The following is a 12,689-nucleotide window of genomic DNA, read 5'->3' as shown; positions in this document are numbered from 1 at the left end:
ATATGTTCACTGGGCCTATACTCCGTTAATCATAACTGCGTCCATCATATCAAAATTTACCCTATTGTGGTAAAAAGAGCTAAAATGACATAATTTATACGCTGTGTAATATTCTAAATTTATATCAAACCAAAACAATATTTTTACGTCACATTTCACTGTGCATGAATCATACCTAATTTCATTACGTATTTGTAGATGAAAATGTTAAATAAAAGAACATGAAGCGGAAACCCTGAATACGTGTGTATTATTGTTCGCTGTTAGCCTTGTCTATCGCGTATTTGAAATGTGCGAACAATTTTTATTGTCGTATATTACTTAATCTGAACATGTCTTTATGGAATGCGCATTACAGTAAGGCCTAAAAAAGATGTTGCATGTCCTTTGCGACCGACCCCAAAACCTTGAAATCTACGGTCGGCTTAAAAAAAAGTTTTTAATAATTTTTTACCGTTTTTTAGAGGAAAAAACATTATACAAAACTGAAAAATATAAGTCCAAAGAGGGAGTTAAAAAAAAAAAAAGTTAAGAAATAAAAGTTCCGACCGACCGACCCATGGATTGGCACCTAAAGGGCAATACAACATCTTTTTTTTTAGGCCTAATGAAACTGCACTTGAGTTGAATTTTCGAAAGTCTTCGCGATCGTGTTATGTAGTTTAAATTTCTTGTTTATAGAGTTCAATTTAGACATGTGGGTAACTAACATGAAAAACTATATTCTTTTGGGCAAGGGAGAGAATATATTGAATGCAAGCAGAATGGAAACAAACGCATGAAGTGTAGTTTGGACCTTGAACCCTGAACCTTAAACTCTGAACCTTGAAGTGATCATCCTTCCAAGCAGCTCCATGAAGCTACCCCGCGATGAACTTGGTGTACTGGCGTGAATCCGTGCTCCCAAAAGATCCTCATATTCAAAGAAAAAAGATCAAAAATGTCAATGAACATTTTGAATGGGAGGGGCGTATGGACAACAATTTTTTTTTGTTCTCAAAGAGGTTCTCAAAAATTGTCGACAGAGGTTGAAAACTAACCTAAAGTTGTAGGCAACATCATTATTTTCGTTTGATGTTTAGATAGTGTGCCACTAAAATGATAGCACACGCGCATATAGAGCACAAACACATCAGAGTACAATGTTGCTTAGTAGACATGTATGTATCAATTACTGGTGGGCCAGCAAAGCAAAGGGGGAAAAACAACAACAACAAGTAGACTATGTACGTCACACTATTGGACGGTGGAGTTTGGAGACATCTTCGAGGGTGAGAGTGCGTATAATGTCCCGGGAACAGATCAAACAAAAAACAATAGGAGGAAAACCTTTATTACGTCCAACCCTAATCGATTTTTTTTTTAGAACCGCTTGAAACACCTCTCTTTACGAAGACTGTTTAAAAAAAAAATAGTAATAAATCGATCTAATTCGTCAAACTTTCTTCTTCCACTGAAGGGCTCCAACCCAAACAAGATCGAGAGAGTGGTGTACGCTTCGGTATGGCGACAGCTTTAACATACTCGGGTCATGGGCCATGATGGGTGAGCAAAGACGTAAAGTGGCGTAGCGAGGGTTATGTCATGGGGGAGGGAGGGGGAATCAGGGCCTCGTTTCATTATTTTCATCACTAACAATTGCCACAGATCTAATAAAAATCTGCTCTTAGCCAATCAAAGGGAAGGATTTCAGTCAGGGGCGGCGGAGCGACTTCCAAAGTGGAAGGGGGGAGGGGGCACCAACAGAAACGGACACTTTCTGGAGAAGAAAAAGGGCACCTAGATAGTGAAATCTCATAGCGAAAATATACCATTTTTTAGACATTGGTACATACCCCTACATTGAGATTATATTATCAGGGATGATTTCAATATTTGTTTATCTTTATACACCATTCAAGATAGGGTAGGTGTAGGGAATGGGAGACCGTAGGGAATGGGAGACCACCAAGCTTGAATCCATCACCGTTTGTCCGTGTTGGCTCCAATATTGCCATAGCGCCATATGTGGACTTTAATAAGACTACTGCATATATCCAATTCATTTTGAAGACTACAATGCTTTCTTTTTCCGAGAAAATTGGCAAAATTGACCAAGATGATCAATTTTGATCGTAAAATTTTGCTCTGATATAAAAACACAATTTTCACCGAATGTTGTGATGTATGCAGATATTTAGGGGTGGCTCTTAAAGAGTAGTTTTAAAAGGAAGTTTATGAAGTGTGCCAACCATCACAGAAAAATTATGGCCATTGTGTGTTGTGAATGGGTGTTGCAATGCACATTATGAATGGTGTCTGATCAGAAATGTGTGTAGGCAATGGGGGACACCAGGTCCAAGATGGGGGCCTACTTTCCCCCAGTTGTCCATTTAATGTTGAAAGGCACTATCATGAAACATATTTGATTGTTCGTGTCGATCAGTTGTTTCTGTGCTGTGAGTTTGATCAATGTAAAAGTCACATTGCCAGAACATTATTCTGAAAGTATTTAAACATAATTTAAAGCACCTTTATTACTGTAAACAAAAAACTACAGAAATATTTGGGCCACATTGTTTTAAAATCATTTCAAAATTACAGTAAGTTCATTGGCTGCATGTATCTCTTTCAAAAAGTGTTTGAACTAACTATAACAATCCCATTTTCATTCAAATTGTATTTAAAATGTCTTGATTTGTAACTGTCTCTTATTACCTACACTTGTAGGTAATGGGAGACCTTTGGTGATGACGTTATTAATCACTGTTATCTTATTAATCAGTTACATCATGACCTCAATTTTGTTACCAAATAAAGAGAAGAAGTTACTGAAGAGAATACAAAACTTTCTGTATGTGTAACATTTTTCATGTTTATGTAAAAAATTATGCAAATGTGCTTAAGGGTCTCCAATTCCCCCTCACCTACCCTATTGCTTAAGCATCATACTTTGCAGTTGGGTGTGATGGTCTGAAAATTCTTTGCGAGCGAGGACAAATTTAAAGATTATTTAATGAGGTCGCAGTGCAAAAAATTACATCTTACAAAGAGGAAAAAACGATCCTGATGAGGTTATATTACATTCTCATAACCGAAGACTGAAAAGACCTTTGATAAGTAACATAATATATCATCTATAAATGCAAGCGAGCCTTTGATGAAATTGCTCTTAGTCGCGTGAAATTAGGGGTGCATTTAATGATGAAAGGAAAAAGGGATACTTATCGAAAGGGATAAGACACTTATTAGGAGCACGTGCCAAAGTACAGAGGGTAATTATCAAAGGTGAAATGGGGCACTTCTTACATCCACAAAAAGAGGCACTCACCAGGGATGAAAAAGGGCTTTTATGAGAATGGGAAATGGGCATTTGTCGACGGAAAGGGGCACCAATCAGGTCTTGATAGGGACATTTATCAGAGATGCAAAGGGGTAATTATGAGGAGGGGAAGGGGCACTAATAAGAAGGGAAAATAGTATTTATTAGAAAAAAAATGGGCATTTGTCAAAATAAAAGGGGCATTTATTAGAGGTGAAAAGGGACAATCGGCATATATGAAAAGATCACTTTTTCAAACAATTGCATTTTGATGTTTTTAGAGGCGTCAGAGAAAGACGAATCGGACATTCCGACGATTGTCATCATCATAAACATCAAGTCATCAACCTCATCATAATCATTCACCACATCATTTCATTCATCATCTCGACTACCATCAACATCACCATCGCTATCATCATAATCCTAATCCCGTCATCATCACCATCTTCTCCTTCATCGTCATCATCATCATAAACATCATCTTCACTACCATCATCACCATCCTCATCATCACCACCATCATCATTATCATCATCATCCTCATAAACATCATCACCATTATCACCAACACCACAATCATCATCGTAATCACCATCACCGCCATCATCATCATAATCACCATCACCTCCGCTTTTACCACCAAAGAAAAATACTTGTTTTCGTTGCTTGTAACATTTGGTGACATTTCTGATACTGTTGTGATCACAATATACAGTTGTAGATTATAATAAATCATTTAAAATAATGTATGTTACGTACATGAATCATGACGTGTGAACTTAATTCATTTGAATATATTCGAGCCTGCAGATTAGAATTAAGCTATTGATGTTCCAATGTTTTTCAAAGTAGTTTTGTTTAAATACACCACTAACAGCAGTAACATTGTATTTATGGTATATAACAATGGCATAGCAAAAAATAAATAGAGAATATATAACACATGCACTTACAAAAAAGTAAATTTTCCATCATATAGGTCTGAGTGTTTTTTAAAGAAATGATCAAGTGGAAGTGTTTAAACAAAAATGATTTCCAGGTATTGTATAATTGTGCAAGGCTTTGAAGTCATTTTTATTTCTATTTGTAGATGTCCTGTTCATTAGCCTATACCGTAATAAAGGTAATTTATGACAATGTGAAAAAAAAACTCTGGTCTTTTGTTTGTGATTCCTTTCAATACACCGGTTTACAAAGATATTAACGTTTCTGGACGCCTTAGTCTTCTAAGCCTAGATACCAACTACTGCATTCACCTGCAAAGTTGGTGCTATGTCAGGACAAAAATGAGAACTTTAGGGTCCTAATTATTGACATTTGTAGATTTAATAGTAGAAGCAAACATGTATTTGAATCCATATGTTAACTGATGTTCTGTCTTAAAGCCCTACAAGATATTTTCTTTATTTCATTATGTACGTATTTTAAACACTGCAGTGATACTTATAGTCTGAATTGAAGTCATAAGTGTTTTTAATTCATGTATCTCCATGATTACAAAAAAAGAAATAGTGACTCTACACAACAAACACACAACAGATGGTTTCTTCAATGAGCATTTTTATTACACAATTGAATTGTACAGTTATAAAAGTACTGATATCAAGGCACAATATTTTGTGTAAAAGAACACACATAAGTATCAATTGCTTACCAAAACATATTCTGACATATTCTTCTACATAAACAAACACATCTATACATGAATTATACAAATATTACAAATATTACCAATATCAATCCATCATCTCTATATCTTAAATGTACATAAACACAATTTTGCAAGAAAATGATTTCAATATGGAAAATCAAAGATACTGAGATACTCCTGCAGAAAAAGCCAACATCCTTTACCCTGATTCCACATGAACTTCATGAAACACTTTACAATTATATAAATCTTGTCAATACTCTAAAAGTATCATAAATTTACACTGTAGATAACATGCACTCTAGGTGACTGTAAAGCAGATGAAAGACAAGTTTGTTGGATAGGTAGATCAACATTTACAAAAATGCAACATTAAAAATATCAATGACTCACTCTAGATGCAAGAGGTAAGAGAAGAAAGAGGTTTTCATCTTCTCTTTTCCAAAAACACATCTCAAAAGTTTTCTCGTTGAGACTACATGTACATATTAATTTGAGAATGTAAATTCTACACTTCAACTTGCTTCATTCATCCCACTTGGAAATAGTTTACTGTCCAATTTATTTATCTCACCTGGGGTGATTTCTACCATTTTATACCATTATCATTTTACTTGTCAATATTGGGGTAAACATATTCTTAAAAATCAATTTTGTAAATCTCTCCATACCTCAGCCCCTGGATCCATACCGAACTTTGATGGATTTTTTTTGTCAAAACATTTATCACTTCATCTTTGTTTGTTTGTGTATGTGTGTGTGTGGCCTTTGAGAGGCTATGGCAAGATGTGTTCACAAAAGTTTTAGAGAGATTTTATAAGTTGTTTTATCATTTGGAAGACTCACAGGCCCTTGATATCAACAACCCCATACATAATGTTTGCTCTACATTATACATATCTTCCTCGGAATCAAGATGCTCTAACGAATTGGATGCATGTTCACAACAATCATGGTATAAGAACTGAGCAATTGAAAACTCCTGAACAATTGTGGTTTACCAATATGATTAAACAATGTTGCACACTCCAGGCAATTCAGGAACAAGGACCTGCACATGGGTCAGTACAAAAACCATCTGTAGCAGTAGCTAATGTTCTGGATTTTAACTTGAAAGATTTCACAAGGGATATTATGAATATGTTTGATATTGATTTATCCGACACTCGCAATGATACTGTAGGAGGCTGGCTTCTGACCTCACCATCACTGAATGAACAAGAGCTGGCACAACTTCAGCATCAAATTGATGCCAGTAGACCTTCAGCTGATGCTGGTGTGTGGCTTTTGTATTATATAATTGCTAGTGGAACTGGTATCTTAGCCTTTTTTCACATTTATCACAAATTATGTATGTGTTATCATTCTATTATTATTTTATTTTTGCATTGAATGAAAAATTCAATAATTTTCAAAACAAAAGAAATGGAGCAGTGGTGGTTGCCCCATGTTGCAAGCATGGACTCTTTAAGCCTCTATTGGAATGATCATGATCGAATCAGAGTTGGTCATGATTGGACGAGTCTTTCATTCTTTGTTGATTGTAACATCTCGACCGATTTTGAATGGTATAGTAGACACATGGCTAAAGCAGAGGAAAAATCTCTTCCAATAACAATCTTGAATATCTTCTTTTTGATGATACTCTTTTATATGTTTATGGAGTTTTATCTTAATTCGGGCATATTGCGATCAGGTGTATTCATACATGGTGACTGTATTGGAATTGAAAATGATTAAATGACATCATGTATCAAGTTCGAAACTATAAAACAAGTGCAAATATTCAGAGCTGGTCGTGATTGGACGGGTTCTTTTGTTCATTAATTGTAACATTCCGACTGAGCTTGAATGGGAGAAGACACATGACAGGTTATCTTCTAACAATAAAATTGAATATTTTCATTAATTGTTAATGTTTAGAGAACAATTAAAAAAAAAAAATTAATAATACAGCCTAATTTTTGTTTTAGTTTGCTATTAGAGTTTGATTTAGGTTGTAAATTTGGAGTCTAGTTTCATAAAGCCTACAGTCAGTTTTCCACCAAAAGCCATGTTTAATATACATAATATGAACTGACCGTATCACAGTATCAAGAGTGACAAGAAGTCTGTCAACCCACGCAACAATGAGTCAGAGGTGCCTTCAAAACAAGGATGGGCCTTCCCATATTCAGAGACTTCCTGGTAGAACAAAGAAGTCCTTGTCTAAGACTAAGAGGGCTGTTGCAGACCCTACAGATATAAAGTATAAGGTCTGCAAAGACATCTACGGTGTTGTAGTATCTTACTATGACTCTCAATTAAAAACTACTCTTGGAAACAGTGGGCTTGCCAACACTGAAGAAGTTCTATTCTGGTCTGTCTCACACTGCTTACATTCTACCCTCTCCTTGTCCCCCACTTGACAAGAGGTGGCGCTGCACCTCTTACATACGGTAGTACAAAAGACATTTTTTTTTTTAATCGTTTTGGTAAAGGATCGTGGTTGGGTTGTTGCTATGGGCCCATGCTTCCTGTGCAAGAGAAAAAGTCAGAGGCAATAAGAATGAAGACACAAATGACCTATCCACATGAAGGTATCAGTTTCACTTTGAATGCACCATCGGTGGGACCAATACGAAGAAGAGGGGGAGAGGAGCTGCAGAGGAGGTGGTGGACGATTAGTTTCAAGTGTCTTAAAGGAGAATTCAAAGTCTTGACCAAAATAATGGATTGTGAGTTGACTGGTCAGTGGAAGAGATCAATCAATCATATCTATTGGTGCACCACTACTGGACCAGGGAGGTGTTTCAAAAAGATTCTCAGTCGAACTTAACTCTAAGTTGGACTTAAAAATTATGGAGAGCCATTTGTAGCCCCAAAATGGAATATATTCAAAAGCAAAAATTGAAGTATTTTAGACTTTTCATAAATTCCACATCAAGAACATGAAATCTCCTTGATGATAGAAAATATGAATGTATTGAATCAACATTTTATGCCCTTTAAAATAACTTTTACAAAATATTTTCAAAGAGATAAAGTTTTTTATTCACTTCCCGACTGTGAATGTTGTTTTGAAAGAATTTTCAGACATAACATGGTCCAAAGCTTTGGCTTCTGCTGAGATTTTGAAAATTACGGACGGAGAAAAGTTCAAAATTGCGACGGATTTCCTTACCGATGTCGCCCATATTGAACTGTATACAGCGACAACAAGTGCAAATGACAATGTATTGACAACAGCGCCGTCTCATGCATGTTTTCACCGACAATGTTATCGGAAATTTACGGACAAAAGGAAGCAAGAACAAGCACAGAGAAAACATAAAATACCTCAAGATTCTGACAAGACTGAATTTGAAGATGAGTTTCTATCTCTTTGTTTGCAATAGACATGATAACCCAGCAGAAATTAAGCTGGGGTGTGATGTGTTCTTTGTATTTTTTTTCTTCAGTGTGTTATACTTACACGCTAGGCCTCGAAATACAAGGCCTAGGTCTACATGTATTTAGACAAGGGGCACTTTTTCCAACATGAAGATAGAAATACAATGTAGCTGCCCGAGTCAAGCTATCATCAATTATAATTTGGACTTTTTTTTATTAGAAAAAGAGGCGAAGCTTTGACCAATTTTGAAATATCTGTAGCAGAAATTACCCCCACTCCCCCCCCCCCACAAGCTCCTACCACAAGAGGGCGCTACTTGTCTTGCTGTATTGGAACGTTGATTGAGAACTACTGGACTGAACTGATAGCACTACTGGAGACTTATCCTTGGTTAACTTATCGGTAAGTGTAGTTTTCTGTCCTTCTGTGGGTTTTCGTATCCACAATCAAGTAGGTTATGGTCTATGGACCAAACCTACTTTATTGGCGTAATCGACAGGATAATTTTCTTGCTTTTGCGGGAGGTTTTTAACTTGTGATTTTTGCACAGCCAGCACAGCTGCCCGTAGTACGCATTGGTATCTAGTGCGGTCCTGTGCGTTGGGCTAAGCTGCTCGCTGTGATTTGCTATTAAATCACTAGGGTAAATTTTGGATTATTGTCTTGGGCAAAGCGGGCTAGCCTGCCGTGCCTATTTCATACTTTTCTGTGTATATCTTTTTTGTGTTTCGTGTGAGTGTCTCGAGTCGGGCTGTGATACTAGCCTGGTTTAGGGCATTTTTGTTGTGTTTTTGGTCGTCTGCCCTCGTCTGCTCCGAGTGTAGTTCCGGCGCGGCTGGGCCAGGACCTGTCCACTGGGAGTGAGAAGGCAGGGCGATCCGAGTCTCTGCTTGTTCGGTTTTCTGTAGCGAGTGTTTGAGCTTTGCTGGTGGTGTGAGATGTCTGATTTGGCATCGTTTTGTGGTTAGCGGTTGTTTCGCGCGTGATTTCGAGCCAGGCTGTAATACTAGCCCTGTTTAAGGTGTAGTGTTCCATACACCTAGTTATTGTGGGGTTAACAAACTTTCAGAAATTGCAAGATATCAGCATTTCCTTCCTTCATTTATATCGGCACTTCCTTTTTGTCTTGTAAATTATGTGCATATTTTAAGTAACCTCGCACCTGCGATAAGACATTTGTGGTCTCCATGGTTTGTTTTTTTCTAAGCGCCAATCACGGCGTTCCATAGTCTCATGTTTTTGGCTAGCAGCGTGATTTTCGCCACTCATCTGTTTTGTACTCATCAGAGATACACATGTTCACGGGTTAGTCATTTCGTCAGTGCATCACTTCGTACTTCCTTACTTCATACATAGCGTACGAATTTTGCGACTTTGTATTCTTGGCTTATTTAATCGTCCGCGTTAGTGTTTTCTTCTTCGCTGGATTGGCCACAAGTCTTTATTTGTTTAATTCGCCAAGTAGGCTATTCTCTCATTTTCTTCAGTTCAAGCTTGGGCTAGCCAGAGGCAGCCATTTTGTTTTTGGACACATCTTGTTGTTGTATATATTTTTGGTAGTTTCGCGTTTCGTTGAAGCCTCCGACAAGATTTAGTATTGCCTTGTTGAATTGATAGAGTATTTTCGTCGACGAGACAACATAGTTAGTTCGTCGAGAAGACAACTTCTAGTTTGGATCACTTCCAGTCTATCACTTCCAGTTTTCCTGGTACCTTATCGGTGAGTTCAAATTACAATACCACTTTCTTTTCTCACATCTTTTAAGTTGAACCTGCACTTTGGTTCTACATATGCATTTTTTGTGTGCATGCTATTTTTTGTGAGCGCGCAGGTTTTGGGGATTGCCTGTCGCGGCACAGCGCTTTACTACACTACAGCGTATTTGGTTCGGCGGAGGGATATTTTTTAGACCTTCTCCTCTCCATCAACGCCATTTTGATTTCGGTTGTCCGCTGATCGCTGCCGGGACCTTGTCTTACCTGTCACCTTTTTGCAGATTGTTGGAAAGTTATAGCTGTTTTGGGCGCAGGTTGATTGGTGCCATCACACTTGGAGTCTAGACCTAGACCTGGATCTATTATTAGATCTAGGACCTAGACCTGCTTTTAGTAGTTGATAGCAGTAGGCTGTCTGTAGTTATTTAGGTGCGTGAGTGTATGGTTTTTGTGCGTGTATGTTTTAAGAAAATAAAGTGAGCCAGCAACGGCCAAAAGGAGAAGAGTTCTGAAAATGAAACTGGGTGTCAAGTTAATAATTTCTTTGCCCCAGTCTTTACCCGTACAGTGTTGTAGTACAATTTGACCAGCTTGCTCCCAAGCCCTGCACAAATATCTGACATCCCTAAAAAAAGCTGTGCACTTCTTTATGACGGAGGTAGGGGACCAAGAGCTCGGTTTGCCTCTAATAAATCACGAGACTTTGAGGAGATGCGAGCTTAGCATTGAAGGCATGGTGAAGGGTCTGAAGGCACCGATCAAGGAGAGAGAGGCTTTAATGAAGACCAACATTCATGGTTAATGGAGATCAACACTAGTGTAACAATCTATGTTATAAGAATATAAAGTGAGCCAGCCACCACCAAAAGGAGAAGAGTACCGAAAATGAAACACAGCTTTCGAGTTGATAATTTCTTTGCCCTGGTCTTTGCCTGTACAGTTTTGTAGAACAGTTGGACAAGCTTGCGCCCAAGTCCCTCCATAAATATTTGACATCACTGAAAAAAGGTGTGCACTTTTTTATGACGGAGGTAGGGGACCAAGAGCTCGGTTTGCCCCTTAAAGATCATGAAACTTGCGCGCAGATGCGACTGTCGCATTGAAGGTATGGTGAAGGGTCTGAAGGCACCAATCAAGGAGAGAGAGGCTTTAATGAAGGCCAACATTCATGGTTAATGGAGAACAACACTAGTGTTACGATCTATGTTATAAGAAAATAGAGTGAGCCAGCCACGGCCGAAAGGAGAAGAGTTCCGAAAATGAAACATGGCGTTTGAGTTGATAATTTCTTTGCCCCGGTCTTTGCCTGTACAGTGTTGAAGACAAGATAGATCAGCTTGCAACCAAGCCGATACACAAGTACCTGTCATCACTTAAAAAGGCTGTTCATTTTGTAATGACAGAGGTAGGGAACCAGGAGCTCGGTTTGCCTCTAATTAATCACAAGACTTTGAGGAGATGCGAGCTTCGCATTGAAGACATGGTGTAGGGGCTGAAGGCACCGATAAAGGAGAGAGAGGCTTTGATCAAGGTCAACATTCGTCTTTAGTGGGGATCAACACTAGTGTTACAATCTATGTTATAAGAAAATAGAGTGAGCCAGCCACGGCCAAAAGGAGAAGAGTTCCGAAAATGAAACATGGCCTTCGAGTTGATAATTTCTTGGAATGGATGATGAAGATGATGAGGCAGTGCGGCGAGCCATCTTTCAGCAGTTCAATTTCCACCAGAAAGTTCTTCAAGTCAAAGCGCCTAGACGGGAAATGTTCTAACTGACGACCACAGTTGATGGGAGAAAGAAAGTTTTTAGCAGAGAAGAGATGAAAATACACCTAACTGAAATCATGGAAGCAAACAATCTTCAGCAACAGACCAATAGAGATAAACCAACAACATCACGGACATTCACAGATCCAACTGAGAGGAACACAAAATTCAAAGATCTGAAAGGGAAGCTGTTCCAAGAGATGGAAGGTGAGAAGAAGAAAAAAGCCATCAAACTCTCTGACAAAGGAACGTCTTGAGCAATTTTTTCAGCATCCGGAACAACTGGTGGGAAAGAGGATAGAGCATAAATGCTGGAAAGATGACAAAACAAGCAAAATGGTACAAAGGCATGGTAACCAAACTGAAGATGGCGAATGTAAATGCCTTGAAGACAGAGTTTGGAATGGATGGAAGGAACAGGTGGTGTATAGTCCTTTCACCCCTGTAGCGAGTATTGATGGTGAGAACTTTGAGTTGACGGAGCTAAAGAGACAGCTTCAAGGACTATCTGAGAGGCAACCCACCAAGCTGGTGATGACACCTGAAAGGAAAATCTTTGATGGAAAAGCAGCTGAGATTGAGGATTTGGTTATCAGCGTGAAGAGATCCTTTTACAGATATGGGATAAGAGAGGAGGGAAAAAGGTCGCCTTTCTCCTGGATTTTGTCAGAGGAGCTCCAAACGTAGAGGTTCAATCTTTCCAGAAGGAAGGAACCTGGGGGAACTACAAAGACTCTTCCCAACGACCACCAGCTTCCCCTCTCCCAGAAACCCTGTCCCCGGCTAAAGACACCCAAACAACACCAACTTCCCCTCTCCCAGAAATCCCACCCCATCATGATGACGACGGAATAAGCATAAACGCGAACCCTGTCGAC

The sequence above is a fragment of the Strongylocentrotus purpuratus genome, unplaced genomic scaffold (assembly GCF_000002235.5).
Source record: "Strongylocentrotus purpuratus isolate Spur 01 unplaced genomic scaffold, Spur_5.0 spur5_contig_867, whole genome shotgun sequence".
Lineage (NCBI taxonomy): Eukaryota > Metazoa > Echinodermata > Echinoidea > Camarodonta > Strongylocentrotidae > Strongylocentrotus > Strongylocentrotus purpuratus.
The sequence above is the reverse complement of the archived record's forward strand: the minus strand, read 5'-3'. Positions refer to the sequence as shown.